Source organism: Anser anser (assembly GCF_964211835.1).
Source record: "Anser anser genome assembly, chromosome: 2".
NCBI lineage: Eukaryota > Metazoa > Chordata > Aves > Anseriformes > Anatidae > Anser > Anser anser.
Window position 1 is genome coordinate 58,533,889 of NC_139721.1, and position 17,484 is coordinate 58,551,372.

Genomic DNA, 17,484 nt, shown 5'->3' on the forward strand with positions numbered 1-17,484 from the left:
TTCATGTCATTTGGTCAAGGTTCTTTTTTTCCCTCAAGCAGCAAAGTAGTCTGCTGGCAGCTAATGAGGTGAAAATAAACAAGGATAATTATAAATTGTATAATTAACATATTTTTCCACTATAAATATTGATTTGTTTAAAATGAATTTTATGTTTTTGATAAGTTTCCAAATTTAAAAGCGGGAGAGAAAGGAATATTTTTAATGACAAATGATTCCGTAGGATATCATTTAATGCTTATTTTCTATTTGTTACTTCTGAAATGTTGAATTTCAACCAACACATAAATATCTCACCATAGAGATAACAATTTACACTTAGTAACATATTAAAACTAAATATTTATTTTGAATAATTAAGTAATTACCATTATGATTTTAAGGTATTTTAACCTTTTCCTCAATGGGAAAAAAACGTAATTGAAACTGCCAAGTTATAATATAAACCTCCAATACAGTCCAATATCAGCTGTGATTTTCAGTAGTTCCTCAAGACTATATTGAAACATATTCCCAGGTGGGATTTACCATATTAAGGATTACTTTATATCCATGGAGATTTAAACAGATCTAAGGATCTAAGACTTGAATCACTCTCTAAAGATACCACCTCTTTCTTTCAGTTGACAGTAAACAGAGAGACTAGCACATGTAGAATATTACTTTTGCTTCCTTCAGGATAGTGAACTGAATCTTGGACAAAGGGAAATGACCTTTATCACCTTGAGCAGGTGGGGTATAACCTTAACTCAGTGCAAATCATACAATTTTGAAATTTCCTAGAATTAAAAATTTGTACAACTGAAGACCTAGCATTTTTCTACAAAAATACTTCTCAGAGTGCAGGTGCAAAGTTTTAATTAATTCCATAGGTAATTTCTTCTTTTCTCTGATCGACTTTAGAAGCTTCTTGAATGTTCTGCTCTCATTGCCCACCTGCAGAACTGCCATTGACAGAAACTTGAATACTGCATAGGGAATTAGTATAGGAAGTGATGTTGTGGATGGGAATAAAGAACTATCCTGCAGATACAGTGGGCTCACTTCTGTTTCTGCAGAGGCTGAGACAAACTGGGAGGAAAAGAAAAAGTGGGGGTGGGACTGAGTGCATTTCTTCTGTAATTCTGATTTTTGGTAATGTCACTGCAATGACTTCCGCAGGGCCCTACAGATAAAAAAGGCAAAAACTAGGACCATTGTTACTTTATAGAGAGGGATCTTCAGGGAGAGAGGGTATCTGTTCTTAAGCCAGCCAATGCCTTTTGAAAGTCATAGTGGTTGTGGGCATAGCATTTTCATTACTTCTGACACAAGAGCAAAAAACATCCAAAATAGGTCCGACACAACTGCTTTTGGTTTATTGTAATGATTTTAATCAGTTAGGCTGAGTAATTTCGTAAAGCTGTTTGTTTCTGTTTGCACCCTGCAGGACTGGGGTGCTGTGCATTACTACATGGGTGCAAGAGGTGTTGGGAACACTCCCTCATCACAGAGTGCCAGTGATGTACAGGCCCTTGACTATAGTACATCTCTTTGAGATGAATAGCTTTACTTTATCCTCCACTCCCCAAGCAAGCAGCCAAACAAATAATAACTGCCTTGTATTTTTCCTCTCCTCCCTCTTTGAACCCTGCCCCAAGATCCATCTGCACTGGAATTGCTATAATGTAACAAAACACATGAAAATTATTTTGTCAAGGAATGCACTTAAACCCAAGTATGAAGAGACTAAACTATTTAATTTAAGAGGTACATGCCCTGTTTCAGAGATGAGATTTGCAGAGCCAACTATGTTTCACCACTGCAGAAAGAAAGAACTGGAGATTGAATGGAAATAGTGCTAAAATAACTTCAGTAGAGAAACATAGCTTTAGACTAATATACCAGCCACAAACTACCAGTTTAATCAGAAAATGCAGACTCCCAGAGATTAGTCTGCAGAGAAATTCTGTAGCTCTCACATTTGATTTCAGGTCAGAGCTAATGTTAATTTTCCAGATATCTAAATACTGCCACATTAAATCATTTTCTTTAAAAAGATATGAGAAAAGTCAGTACATGCTTTACAGAAGCATTGCATTTATCATATATGTTTCTATGAAGAAACCCACCCTATACTTCAGGCTGAGTTCACCTATACTTGTAAGAACTTAAATAATGATCTGAATAAAAAGGAATATTTCTCTGACATGGTAAACATGCTAACATGCTATCCAAAATAGCAATGGGAAAGTATAGAACTTCAACTTTCTCAGATTTTAAAACTATTTTTTTCTACTAAATTCCTATCAAAAATGTGCTAGAACTGACCCTAGTGCCATTTTTATCACTAAATATTGACGTTTATATGTAAAGCTAATATACTAAAAGCTTTTGACAAAGTACATTCTCTTTGCTCTCAGAAGTAACAGATAGAGACTTCAATTAAATCAAAAGTATACCCTATATATTCTCAGAACTAAAAACAAAAAAGGTTTAACCGATTCCAAACTTATATCCTTTGTTCTTTCCTCTCTTCCAAATTTATATCCTTTGTTCTCCCTAATGATATTTAAAATGTTTTCCCTCCATGTATTTCTGCATAGGCATACATCTAAGGTTCACAGTATGATTATTTCTGGGTATGCAGTAAGAAAAAATAAACAAAACAGAAGAAAACAACACCAAATATAACATGAATAAAATCTGGCACTGTATGCAGCTGAAATGGTTCTGTTAGCTGTAGCTGAAAAGAGAGCTGGGTGATTACTTGTCATGTTTAATATATGATGAAATTAATAGGGTTTATATCAACAAAGCACCTAGCGATAAAAAACTACAAGCAAGAAAATGTATATTTTCCCATTTTTAAACTTTCTTCTACAACATCCAATGTGGACCTACTAATAATTTATTTGATAATTATATATGTATGCATTTACCAACATTTACCAACATATATATTCTACTTTCAATCCATGTTATTCCAGTAGTAATACCTTTAAGGCATCTACGAGATCTTTTTTTTTTTTCTCAAAGATCTTGTAGATGCCTTAAAAATACCACATATTTTCAAAATGAACTCTGACAGAAGGTTCTCCTATCCCCTGTTATTATTGCATACTGTATTGCTGATCATCAAGAGAAGATCAAGTGAAGATGAATAATGTGTTCTCTTCTAGTAATAACTACTTCCAAGAATCAGGTGAATTCCCTCAATAAAAACTGAGGAAAACTGATAAAAAAAAAACAGGATTTGTACCTTAGAGATGGAGAACTAAGTATATCAATTAGTCTTCCTGAGAGGTGTGAGCACTGACCACAGAAAATGAATAAGATTTGATGCATTTTAAGAGGACATTTGTTATAAAGTTTCCTAACTCAACATTTGTATTCCATAAATCACATAAGAAATGTATTTTACTAGCCCAAAATTTTAGATATCTGTGTTGTTTTGTTTCTGTTTTTTTTTTTTTGTCTTTTTTTTATGAATAATTTGTTGTGCCATGGAATTATTCTTGTGATGATAACGGTGTGTTTAGTGCAGGGAGGAGTTTTTCAAAGAGAAAAAAGTTACACTGTCCATGTTAACAACTTCAAAATCAACCTGCTAATATCAGAGGGGGAGAAAGTGCAGTCTTCAGCAAAAATAATTTTCTGCTTTCAAGAAACAAACGTCTTTATAGATTGTTTTTCATTGAAGTATGTAGCTGTGTAATGTAGCTGCATCTTTCATAGTGATAAGTATAACAGAGCATCTTAAAATCCAGATTTAAGCAGTGTTTCCTCACTCACTGAAGTTTAACACAAGATGCTCAAGTATGTTAGTGGACATTAGAAGAAGATTGTAATCAACAGATGGGGAATCTGGGTATATCTCAAAGGGGTTTTAAGCTCTGCCAGTATAAAATCAGAAGGACAGTCTTGGAATGTGAGGAGATGGAGTAGCCCTTTATGGGAGAGAGCAGTTGGTGTGCATGGAGCTTTGACTGGGGATGGGTCAGGAGCCAATCCAGAGTTTATGGGTCAGGATTAAAGAGAAAACAGGTAGGGGTGACATTGTAATAAGTGTCTATTTATAGACCACATGCCTGGGAAGAACAAACAGATGAGGCTATCTATACACACATATGAGAAACTTCATGTTTGCAGTCCCTGGTCCTCATAAGGGACATCACAAGAGCAGAGTGTGGCCTCTTCAAAGATCTGCTTAGAAAAAGAAAAAGGAAAAGAAAAAGGAAAAGGAAAAGGAAAAGGAAAAGGAAAAGGAAAAGGAAAAGGAAAAGGAAAAGGAAAAGGAAAAGGAAAAGGAAAAGGAAAAGGAAAAGAAAAAGAAAAAGAAAAAGAAAAAGAAAAAGAAAAAGAAAAAGAAAAAGAAAAAGAAAAAGAAAAAGAAAAAGAAAAAGGAAAAGGAAAAGGAAAAGGAAAAGAAAAAGAAAAAGAAAAAGAAAAAAAAGAAAAAGGAAAAGGAAAAGGAAAAGGAAAAGGAAAAGGAAAAGGAAAAGGAAAAGGAAAAGGAAAAGGAAAAGGAAAAGGAAAAGGAAAAGGAAAAGGAAAAGAAAAAGAAAAAGAAAAAGAAAAAGAAAAAGAAAAAGAAAAAGAAAAAGAAAAAGAAAAAGAAAAAGAAAAAGAAAAAGAAAAAGAAAAAGAAAAAGAAAAAGAAAAAGAAAAAGAAAAAAAGAAAAAGAAAAAGAAAAAGAAAAAGAAAAAGAAAAAGAAAAAGAAAAAGAAAAAGAAAAAGAAAAAGAAAAAGAAAAAGAAAAAGAAAAAGAAAAAAAGAAAAAGAAAAAGAAAAAGAAAAAGAAAAAGAAAAAGAAAAAGAAAAAGAAAAAGAAAAAGAAAAAAAAGAAAAAAGAAAAAAAGAAAAAAAAGAAAATAAAAAGAAAGAAAAAGAAAGAAAGAAATTTCAGGATATATGCTGCAGTCTCTGATTAACTGGTGTGGTCAATATTTTTTGTTTGTCATCTCCAATTAACTTTTAATAGATACTTAAAACTCCAAAGGGATTAGTCAGTCACCTAAGCTCAAAATGCTCATCTTTGATATTCCTCTTGTGCTGCAGCCTAATTCAAGAAGCTCATAGGCACCATCTATTTTCCATAAGAAATATCCCTTGACAATATCCATTCAGTATCTAGAGGACTTACCAGTTCAGACTGGTTTCTTTTTCCCACAGCTCTGAACTAGCTTTCTCTATTTCTCTACCTTCTTGCATAGCCATGGTAGGCAGTCTCAAATCCATTAGTTTAACACTTGTGCAGAAATCAGCATTTTGCAAAAATATGCCAGCTGGCTGGAAAGAATAAAAGAGCTTTTTTAGACTAAGCAGAGCCCACTAGTGAGACCATTAGCTTTGGTGGGCAAGATATTCAAACCTGATTACTATGGCAGCCACCTGTGGATATCCAGTTTCCAGACCATGTGTTAGAGACTCATTATATATTTCTCTGAGACTGGACAAAGTTGCTTTGTCCTTCAAAGTTTATATATATATATTATATATACATATATAATCTGATCTAGGTTACTTCTTCCTACTTATTCTGACTATTCAAGGGACTTTTACTGAAATGTAGGAGCATTTGAAAGTTTGTGGTACAGATGATTTGTAGACCAATAGATTACTGTTACTACCCTGCCTACAGAGGAATTTTCTTCCCTGGTTAGGAACATTGTTTCCTCTGTACTGTTAAATCAACCTGGTTTATTACTGAAAATTTGTCAGTGACAAGCACCATTGAAGACTCTCATTTATAGGATGAGAAAATAGCGAAGGCATCTGCAAAACAACTTAGTTTATTTCCTGTATCAGATGCAGACATCCAGCATCTCATACAGTTGCAATAAATTTGTTTTCACATCTTCAGCTGTTTGCTTTTTCAAATTTCATCTCAGCTGTTTTTAAAACCTAGCGTGTGTATATATATAGCTTTAGCTATGATCTACTTTATGATGGCTGAATTTTCATTTTCTGAAGGAAGCATATTTGACCTCAATGTGTTTTAAACACAGCTGGATTCCTTTGTCACTGACAAAATGAAAATGATATAAACCAGATGGTTTCATATAGTTGCAGAATTACACATTCAGTTTTCTCTCATTAAACTGCTATCATTCCAACAAAAGGATGCAAAATAGTGCAGAATAGTTTGCTGGTTTTTTTTTTTTTCCCATTTTTTTTTTAGCTGATGTCTTCAGTTTGACAAAGGTACACCTTTTTACAAGCAAAAAAACAACCAACCAACAAACAACAACAAAAAACAATATAGAGTAGTACTCTGTAGTGGTGGGGGGGTGGGGGTAGGAAAGTAAACTAAACAACAGTTAAAAAAATCCAGTTATGGTGAACTGCACTCTGATTGTCAACACTCTCTATGCACAACAATGAACATCTTCAGTCCTCACTCATAATTCATACTGTTCCACAGCCCATGTTAAAATGAAGCATTTCAGAACCATTACATCTTCAAAACAGACAGTAGGGTGAAAAAAGAGGGGAATACAGGAAAATCTTGCATCAGTGACTTCCCCTAGCATGACAAATCCTTGATGGACTGATAGAGCACTAATGTTAATTTGAAGACTTAGTTTTCCCTCCTCATTAAAAAGTAAATGATGGGAATGGGACAGATTTTTCTTAAACCATTTATTCCAAGTCATTCCAGCATGTACCTTCATAACTGACAACTCTTTTACTCCAGGTGGCTGAGACCACTACAGGCCTACCCCAACTTCTAGAAACAGCAGACAGTCCTCTATGCACAAAAGAGTTCTGGTACCTGTCACAGACTGAGGTTTTATGTCTTAGCTATTAACCTTCTTCTGTAGTTGTAGCACAGCTTGCATTTTCTCTGTGAAGACTAGATTCTGTTGACAGTATTGAATGGATGAGAAGATGAGAGTTAAAGTAGGGCTAACGCTGTCTTTCCCGTTTCAGTGTCAGTAACTCCACAACTAAGTTCAGTAAATAGTCTGTCTATAGGCTGCAGTACAAACTGTTACATAAGAATGAAGAAAAACCAGATGAAGACTTCACAGGCTACACTACCTGGAGTGGTAGATAGGGTAACATCCTCTGTTTCAGGCACGCTATAAAGGAACTACAGGAATAGGACCTGAGGGAATGGCACAAAGCCGCATAGGGGAAGGTTCAGATTGCATGTTAGAAAAGGGTTCTTTACTGAGAGGTGGTCAGGCACTGGAACAGGCTCCTCAGGGAGGTGGTCACATCCCCAAGCATGTCAGAGTTCAAGAAGCATTTGGACAATACTCAGACATATGGTTTGATTTTTGGGTGGTCTGGTGTGGATCGGAGCCAGGAGCCAGGAGCTGAACTCATTGATCCTCATGGGTCCCTTCCAATGTGGAATGTTCTATGATTCCATGAACTATTTGGCTGAGACCATCCAGCTGTATTCACAGATCATGAGCAACTATATTAAGACAAAAATAAAGTAAAATAAAATAAAGTAAAATAAAGTAAAGTAAAATAAAATAAAATGAAATAAAATAAAATAAATTAAAATAAAATAAAATAAAATAAATAAAATAAAATAAAATAAAATAAAATAAAATAAAATAAAATAAAATAAAATAAAAAAATCTTTACCTAAAAAATATTCTTCCGGGAGCAGAGAAGTGGGAAGAAATGTTTTATGTATGGGTATCTGTTTTAAAAGATGAAAACTATTGAAGCATATCAAAATCATAATTATCTTGCTTGCAAAATTCCCATTTAACAGTTTTAAACCTGTAACAAATTGTATTGAAAGCCAACAGCAAAAACTTTGATATATATATTATTTTAGATTAATTAGAGTCAGTTTTTAAACAATTTTCCTGTCAATTAGTGTCTGAGCAGTTACAAAATGGATATTTTAAATGTTCTCTATTTTAGTGAGAACTTCTTCTTTTATAATGAGCCTGATGTCACCAGATTATGTGGTTTAAAAATCTCTTTTTTTTTCTTTTTTTTTCTTTTTTTTTTGTTTGACCATTCAATTTACAATGGAGAGAAAAGCATCCATAACCCTAGTAACACTAAAACCTGCTATTAAATAAAGGTCCAGAAGGTCTTGCATTTCATTTGCACAATCTAATTCAATGACTTCACAAAAGATTATGCTGTAGAAAAAGAAAGAACTCTGCAGAGTCTGTGGGTATTGAAATGACATAATAATCTGTGTGTTGGTGGCATTGATAATCTACTTGGAGAACAAAAGCTCTGAAGCCTTCAAGTCAAAGAGCTCATGAAAAAGAATTGTCTTATAGTTGCATACAATATCAGCCAGAAGACTACCACCTCACTCTGGTTAGTTTTTTCTGATTTCTCTGACTGAACAGATCTGCTATGTCTGGTATTTACAAATTATTCAACAGACAGACTGCTTAACGCAGCTTGACAAACTCTCATGTTCTGTACTTGTATGTATGTGTATATATCCATATACCTTTATATAAATTTATATGTATATAATATCCTTAAACCCTGATATCTAGGCCCTGATATCTATGTTATTTCATAGCCTAGATAGATTTTTTTTTTTTTATTAGTAGAGATTACTTCAAACTCTGAATTAAAATATTCAGATACATATGGTTTACATTTTAAAATTCAATTCAGTTGGAACAAATATTTGCCCTGGAACTAGCTTCTAATATTTAAGCAAAAAAAAAAAAAAAAAGTTAAAAAAAAAAAAGCTGATGCTTCAGGAGACTGTAATTCATTGGCTTTTTGTGTTCATTTATGTATTATTAGATGGTACATCTTTGTTCAATAACAAAAGAAGGTAGCATAGGGCCCACCACAAGTGTGTGCACACAAATAAGGACTTTTCAAGAGGAAAGCCTTAACAGGGGAAGCTCTCAAGTAAGGAACATGCTTTTTCTGGAAAATCATTGAGTGGTGCCCAAATAAAGTACTGCACTCTAGTGCATACAGCATGGGGAAAAAACAGGAAGAACTATTAGAGAGTGTCCAAAGAACAGGTACAAATATGATGAAGCATCTAGAGGGTAAGACATATAAGGAGAAGCTGAAATTGCTTGGTTTGTTCAGCCTAGATAAGAGCAGACTGAGGAGAGACCACCTGGTGACCTACAGCCTCCTCATGAGGGGAGTGGAGGGGCAGGCACTGAGCTCTGCTCTCTCATAGAATTCTGATAGACAAAATGATAGACTAGATAAGTGGATTGAAAAGCCAGGCTCAGAGGGTTGTGGTTAAACCCATCTGGAGTACAGTCATTAGAGGTGTACCCCAGGGGTCAATACAGGGAACAATAATGTTTAACATCTTCATTAATCACAGAATCACAGAATCATCTAGGTTGGAAGAGACCTCCAAGATCATCTAGTCCAACCTCTGACCTAATACTGACAAGTCCTCCACTAAACCATATCACTAAGTTCAACATCTAAACGTCTTTTAAAAACCTCCAGGGATAGTAACTCAACCACTTCCCTGGGAAGCCCATTCCAATGCCTAACAACCCTTTCAGTAAAGAAGTTGCTCCTATCCAACCTAAACCTCCCCTGGCGCAACTTTAGCCCATTCCCCCTTATCCTGTCACCAGGCACGTGGGAGAATAAATCAACCCCACCTCGCTACAGCCTCCTTTAAGGTACCTGTAGAGAGCGATAAGTTCGCCCCTGAGCCTCCTCTTCTCCAGGCTGAACAATCCCAGCTCCCTCAGCCGCTCCTCGTAAGACTTGTTCTCTGGACCCCTCACCAGCTTCGTTGCCCTTCTCTGGACTTGCTTGAGCACCTCAATGTCCTTCTTGTAGCGAGGGGCCCAAAACTGAACACAGTACTCGAGGTGCGGCCTCACCAGAGCCGAGTATAGGAGGATGATCACTCCCCTAGACCTGCTGGCCACACTATTTCTTATATAAGCCAGGATGCTGTTGGCCTTCTTGGCCACCTGGGCACACTGCTGGCTCATATTCAGCTGCCTATCAACCAATACTCCCAGGTCCTTCTCTGCCAGGCAGCTTTCTAACCACCCATTTCCCAGCCTGTAGCGCTGCTTGGGGTTGTTGCGCCCCAGGTGCAGGACCCAACACTTGGCCTTGTTGAACTTCATCCAGTTGGCCTCAGCCCATCGGTCCAGCCTAGCCAGATCCTCCTGCAGAGCCTTCCTACCCTTGAGCAGATCGACACACGCACCTAACTTGGTGTCATCTGCAAACTTACTGAGGGTGCACTGGACGCCCTCATCCAGGTCATCGATAAAGATATTAAAGAGAACTGGCCCTAGTACTGAGCCCTGGGGGACTCCACTAGTGACTGGCCTCCAACTGGATTTAACTCCATTCACCACAACTCTTTGGGCCCGGCCATCCAGCCAGTTTTTAACCCAGCAAAGCGTACTCCAGTCCAAGCCAAGAGCAGCCATTCTCTTGAGGAGAATGCTGTGGGAAACATAATGACCTTGACAATAGGACAGAATACAGATTGCAGATGATCCAAAACAGGGGAAGTGGGGATTTACTAGTCACCTCTTGACCAGATGTTTGTGCTACCATTCAGAGAGACCTCAACAGGCTAAAAAAACAGCAGAGAGGAATCTCATAAAGTTCAACAGATATAAATATCAAGTCCTGCTCCTAGGTAGCAACAACCCCATGCACCAGAACAGACTGGGGAGCAAATGACTGGAAAGCAACTTGGCAGAAATGGTCCTGGGGTGCTAAGTTGAACAAGAGCTGAACAGCCTTACAGCACTGGGGCTAGCAACACCCTGTTCTGAAATAGGAAGACCATTGCCAGGAGATTGAGGGAGGTGATTTTTCCCCTCTTCTCAGCACTGATGACACTTGTATGGAGCCCTAGCTCCAGTTCTGACTTTCCTAGAACAAGAGAGACATGGACCAGTGAAGGTCCATGACGAGGATTAAGGTCCTGGAACATCTGTCATATGACAAAAGGCTGAGAGAGCCCTTCAGCAACAGGACAACCTCTCTGAGCCTGTCCAGCAACAGGACAAGAGGCAATGAGCACAAAGGAGGAAATTTAATTTCAACAAAAGAAGCATTTTTTTTGTCACTTTGAGAGTGATTGCACACTGGAACAGGTTGTCCTGAGAAACAGTGGAGTATCCATCCTTTGAGATATTCAAAACCTGATTGGAGGTAGCCCTGAACAACCTGCTCTTATTGATCTTTCTCTGAGCAGGGCTGGGTGAACTAGATGGTATCCAGAGGTACATTCCAGCTTGAACTGTTGTGTGATTTTGTAATTTTATTAAGTTAAGGTTGCATATCTTAACATAAATGACTGCACTTTTGCAACGCTGTAATAAGATAATCAATTTTTAATTGTTATCTCCACTGGTGTATAATATCCAATGGATATTGTAAGGCAGTTCTTATTTTCAGATGAAAGTTGCAATTTCACGTGCAATTCAATATCATGAGATTTTTAGCAGTACAAGATGAAGTAAAAAAATTATCACAGTAAATACTTATGAAAAACTGTACAAAATGATTTCTATGCAAATCTAGTACGAAGAATTTTTCTGTAATCACAAGCTGTAAGAACAGGAACATAAATGTGTAATGGCAACATCTGATTTGAGACTCCATGCTGTCTTCCTCTTGCTGCCCAAGGCCTTATGACTGAATGTTTAAGATGTTTTTCATTATATCAACCTTTTGGGTATGCCTAAGGGCAATTGCAAAAGCTATGCCATTAGTGCGTGCTGTATCTAGACTTTTTTCATTGACATTACATTCTAGGACTTTATAGTGTGGAAAACAGGAAGACTTTCCATCTAAAATAAGAGAGCTGAGTTCTCAACAATTCCTCTGACATTTAGAAATAGAACATGAGTTAAAGTCCTTCCTTCATATTGAAGGATTTTTACCAATCCAATTATTCCTCCAAGTATTCTCTACCTTCTTTACTTTTATAGATACCAGCATTACTTGATGAAGAAAGAGAAAACTGATTTCTGATATATATATTTTTATTATCTTTTTCATGAATAAAAATCTCTGCACCAAAAAGTTACCTGGCTAGACAAACAGTTATTTCTTCCTATTCTACAAATTAGCAGTAAAGAGAATTTGAATTTAGGTGCTACACTTTCAGTATCTGATTCAGATAATTATTGGTGTTGTTGGCTATTAAATTTCTTCATTTTTTCCCCTGAATATACATAGTTATATATAATATATATATAAATAAGTATATATATAATAAATATATAACTAATATATACTCACATAAATTAACTTAAAAGTGATAAATCTTGTACACTTTAGCAAGAACTGCAACCAACTACACACAAATGTTATAGAGTGTTATTTAACTCATGCATACATGATCAGTAATTGACACTCAGACTTCACAGCAGATGACTTCACAGCTACATAACAGAAAAGAAAAAAAAATTTAAAATCAAAATTGAAAACGAAAAGAAAAAATCTGAATGTGAATAGAAATAAACATCACTGAACATATCAATATGGAAGAAAAAATTCTTAGGTCTCCTTGAAATTAAGATTGCTATTAATTTTAGAGGTATTTCACATTTACTCCAACTTCCTTTTGGTTTTAAAAAATGCACTTTCAGTGATATAACAAAATGAAGTAATAACATATCTTACCTGAAGTCTACACAAGCCACTGGCTGGCAGCATCAAGTATTACAAGATGACAGGAAGGAATTTTAAACCTGACACAATCATATCAACAGGAGGGCACAAGCCAGAGCAAAGCTTAATAACCTGGTGCTTTCTGCATTGATGACAGAAAAAATAAGTCTGTAAGCCTGGTGGTTTTAGGAAGGCTTATTTCCCAGCCTTTTTTTAAGAAATACAGCCTTCTCTTAAGCCACAAAGTAGCACAAGATGTGATGAAGTAAATCTGTACTATATTTTAAACCAGCTGAGTATTGCAAAAAAAGCCCTGCTCCATGATTGTTAACAGTCAAACAAAAATAAAAGCAAACAACAAACAGGAAAAATAGCCTTATTTATTAGTTAAATGTACATGAAAGACACCAGGTAGAGCAATCCTCTGAGGATAATTGCCCTCTTTCTACATGGAGCATTTGGTAAGACAAGTCCAAAAAGTGGACCACCTGATAAAATTCATTGGAAATTGTCCTTCTAAATAAAAAAAAAAAAAAAGCCTAAAGCCCTGGAAGGATTTTGGGGAGAAAAATATCCAGGAAAACAGATTAGTAGTTAGTGATCCCTTTCCTGAAAGTTTTAAATGCTATAAAGGATTTTTTATTTTTTATTTTTTTAATAGCACTTCAAAACAAAACACAGTCAAAACCAAAAACCAACCAACCAATCAACAAACACAAAAAGGTTATGTCCCACTGTCAGGACTAGCCCTTAAAAAATCACTTGGCCAGTCACAGAGCACTAAATGGAATTCTGGGTTTTCAAATAATGCAGAATTAAGTTTGCATTGTTTTCTTTAATAAGACATAAAATTGTAAACTCTAAACCATGCTTGCTAATTGTCAGTCACATTAAAATGTCAATTAAAAACATGACAGAGCTAAAAAAACACCATATCCAAATGAGAATCATAAAAATAGCTGTCCCCTGTAAAATATCACCTTCAAAACTAGCACTATTTATAACTACTTGATTTTACTTCAAAGAATAGGGACTTGAGTCTTTGCAATCAGTGCTGCTTGCGGTATTACTGTAAAATTACATCCAAACCCAATGAGAACTATTATAATCAGTTCCCATTGCGAATCACTTGGAATCTGACTGTCCCAATTAAATAAGACCATTCTGAAAGACATATTCTCCCCAGAGCATTACAGAAATTTATAATGAACCATCTGAACTAGCCTCAGCATGTAGGTGGCCTTCTCTCTGCCTGTACAATTTTTAAGCATGTCTATGATTTGCTCAATCAACTCATTCACTTTGGGGCTAATAGCTGTAACAAATACCATTTTAATTGTAGCAGTTGTGCAGGAATCATGATTTGTCATTATAAACTGGAATATTAGGGCCTGACTTCTTGCATAGGTGCAAATACCGTAACTAAAAACAAAAGAAGAATGTGGAAACTACAAACAGTTTCAGATCAGTAATAATCATAACTTAATGATGACTCAATGAGATTGAAAAATATTACTTTTTTTTTTTTTTGGTCTCATATAGTTTTATAGAGTAAAGAAGAAACAAAATATATCCATTCGTAGCTGTAGATCAAAGTAGTGCTGATGTTAACATCCAAATCCTATTTTCTGGTAGGAAATAGAAGCATGGAGTTTTCAGAACAAGAGCCCTAAACATTTCTATTTTACCTTCAAAAATTCATCTGACCAGACAATGCAATAGAAATTCATTCCTTCCCTATTTATGCTGTGATTGCAACCACCTCTGCAAAATGCCTTATTTTTAAGTTATTTGAATACACCATTTTCAGGCATTCTCTTACTTTCATTACAGAAACATTACATTGGAGCATTCCTAGGTCAGTGATAAGAATTGTAGTTCCCCATCCCACACCACCATTTTATTAGTAACCATTCAAATGGGCACAATAGACATATATTGCTACTTCAGCCTTTGTGAGCTTGTTTCTATTTTTATATAAAATTTATTCTTTAGTACTAGAATGAAAAGACATATACAAAAAGAAGCATATAACCAAGCATAATTGTTCTGGAAATTAAATGCATGAAAGTCAGGAAATTAAATTCCCAATGTTCAAGTTCAGTATTAATCCAATTCACTTGTGACCATCAATGGAAAAGTGATTTCTAGAGGACATCAATTGCACTTTGCTATTTGTCAAATTATAAGCAGAACTGATAAGGTATTTTGACACTTCCTGTTAGAAAAAGCTGTTTTAGATTGCCACTAACATCAAACTTGAAATACAACAGCTTGAATCTTCGCCTTAGTATTATTTCTTTTTCTTTTTAGTAGTGCTCAGTAGATCTAGTTTATGAAAAAGAAGAGTGAGAGGTGACTACACTGCAGCTTCTAACTGCCTTCATGAGGAGAAAATGCCAACTAGTAGAGAGCTCTTCAGCCTCGCAGATAAGGCATAGTAAGAACCAATGTCTGGAAGATAAAACTAGGTGAACTCAAATAGGAAATAACCATACATTTCTTTTAAACTGAGAGATTTATCTATAGGAAAAAAAAAAAAAAAACTACTAAGGAAGTATTATGAACTCCATTTTTTAAAGAGAAGTTTCTTCAAAGCAAGACTGATACCTTTCTGGAATGTGCTTTTTTTTTGCATGATATTGGACTAAATGCCAGGGAAAATGTGTGTTACTTGATGACCTGTGTTATACAAGAATGTAGTCTACAAGCGCTGAGATGCAAAGACTGAAGTAAATTCAACAGCACCTATAAGAAAGCCTAAGTAGAATAATGCAGCATCTAAAATCTGTGAGATTCAAATCTTGATTATATATCAGATTAAGAAAATTGTCACAAAAACTGTCTTAGACTTCTTTGTAGAAGAAAAATGAAGACATATATGGTCCTATAAATACATTTGTAGGTTGTAACTGTTCTAGAACCTTCTATATATATCATATAAGCAGTTTGGCACATGTACAGGGAGACTGCCATCTGTGAAGAAAGCATTCAGTTCTCATGCTCCTTCTCTAAGTTCCTACTGATGATGTGTTCTTGATATTGCTAGAATTATCTTAGTTCTGAGACCATACTCAGCCTTCCTTGCTTAATATTAACTACTGAGAACATTGCAAAATGATGATTTCTAAGCTTTATGCATGAATTATTACTATTATATTTTGTTAATGTCTTTTTTTTTTTTTTTTTCTCCATAATAAAATTACTGTGATTTTGCTCTCTCTGGCTGCATATTCTCAGTTATTTCCCAGAGATGTGACTGGCATCTGTAAGCCCAGTTTTTAATACTAAAACATTTGTTTCTGATATCAAGAACCAATATAAACCAACTGTTCTACCTTATAGGTGGACGTGATATTTTAGTATCTCATGAAACTTATTTTTATTCTGCCTTTCATCCACTTAATGCAACCAAACAGCATAGTAATGGAAATTATTTTCAGGGGCAATGGAAGTTGCCATACATGGGTTCACTGTCCTCACTACTCACTGTATTAACTACCTCCTGGAAGTGTCTAAATGTTTGCTTAAAAAGCTTTTCAGATGATACCCTGAATGTTTTGTGTATGATAATTGTAAGTTATAGCAGACAAACCCTAAGATGGGATATACCCACTAAGCTGCTAATAACTACAAGTCGAGCTTATGCAACACTTACTCCACAGACATTTCAGCTGTTAGTAATACTATCACAACATTATTGCATTTGCATCATAACAGATTATCAAGCTTCTGAATACATTCTGTCTGAAATTGTTGAGGGGTTATAATGAGAAATAGAGAGAAAACAGGCATGAAAGCTCTCAGGAGTAGGGACAGAAGTAACAGCACATGAGGTAAGAGAATGAGTAAAAAATGCATTCATACCACCATCATATTTTTAGGGTCATTTCACTGCCCCTAAAAAATTTATTTCAGGATAAATCTGAGATTTTTAGTCCTCCCTTGGTATTAGAGAATGAGATAGAGCTTATTTTTCTTATTATACTGTGATGCCTTTTTCTCTCTTGGTAGAGGGACACTTATATTTCACAGCACTTTTAAAACAGAAGGTTTTTGTGACTTTTTCCATTTTTCATTTTCTAGTTTATGTTGCTTTCTGATAGAATTAAGATGCTTCCACAACTCATGCTTTCCCTATAAACAGATACTTAATCCAATGAATATATATATATATTCCTTGTAATGTGAATGAAATCTTACTGCATAAAACACATTCACTGATTATTTTGATTGAGCAGTACTTTCTTTAAAAAACGGATATGATATGCACCCCCATAGATTAAAATTTGTATATCTACATATATGCTTTAACTTCACATATCTTTAAAATACACAAAGGAAAAAAAATGATTTTCCAAAGTAACTTTCACTTTTAAGTCTTTATTTCTTGCATGAATACACTGTTTGATATTCTACCATTATTTCATGATAGTTGGTGTAGTGCCTAGAGTTTAATTTTAAATCCCAGTTCATCAATAATAGTGCAATGAGTATCTTTTCCTTGTTATATAAGCATTCTTTGAAGATCAGATAAATGTTCATAAAATATATATTTACAGCAATGTTTACGTCAAGAAGTGTTCAAATTATAGATTTTTTGTTAATGTCTGAAATTATGATTCCAAATAAAGCTTCTCTGTGCAGTATAGATATATCAGTACAACTGATGATAGATTGGAAATCTCAGGTATAGACTATGAAAAAGCATGAAACTACACATTGATAAGATTATCAGTCTTCCCAAACCACATACTACTGGTTATAGCTCACCATGGTATATGGAGTGCAATAAAAGAATCATTGATAATATATGGAAAGTATTCTGATGCTAGAGACATCACTTTCAAGATTAAAATTACTACAACAATTTCTTGTATCCTGATAGCAATCTTTGTTTTCTCTGT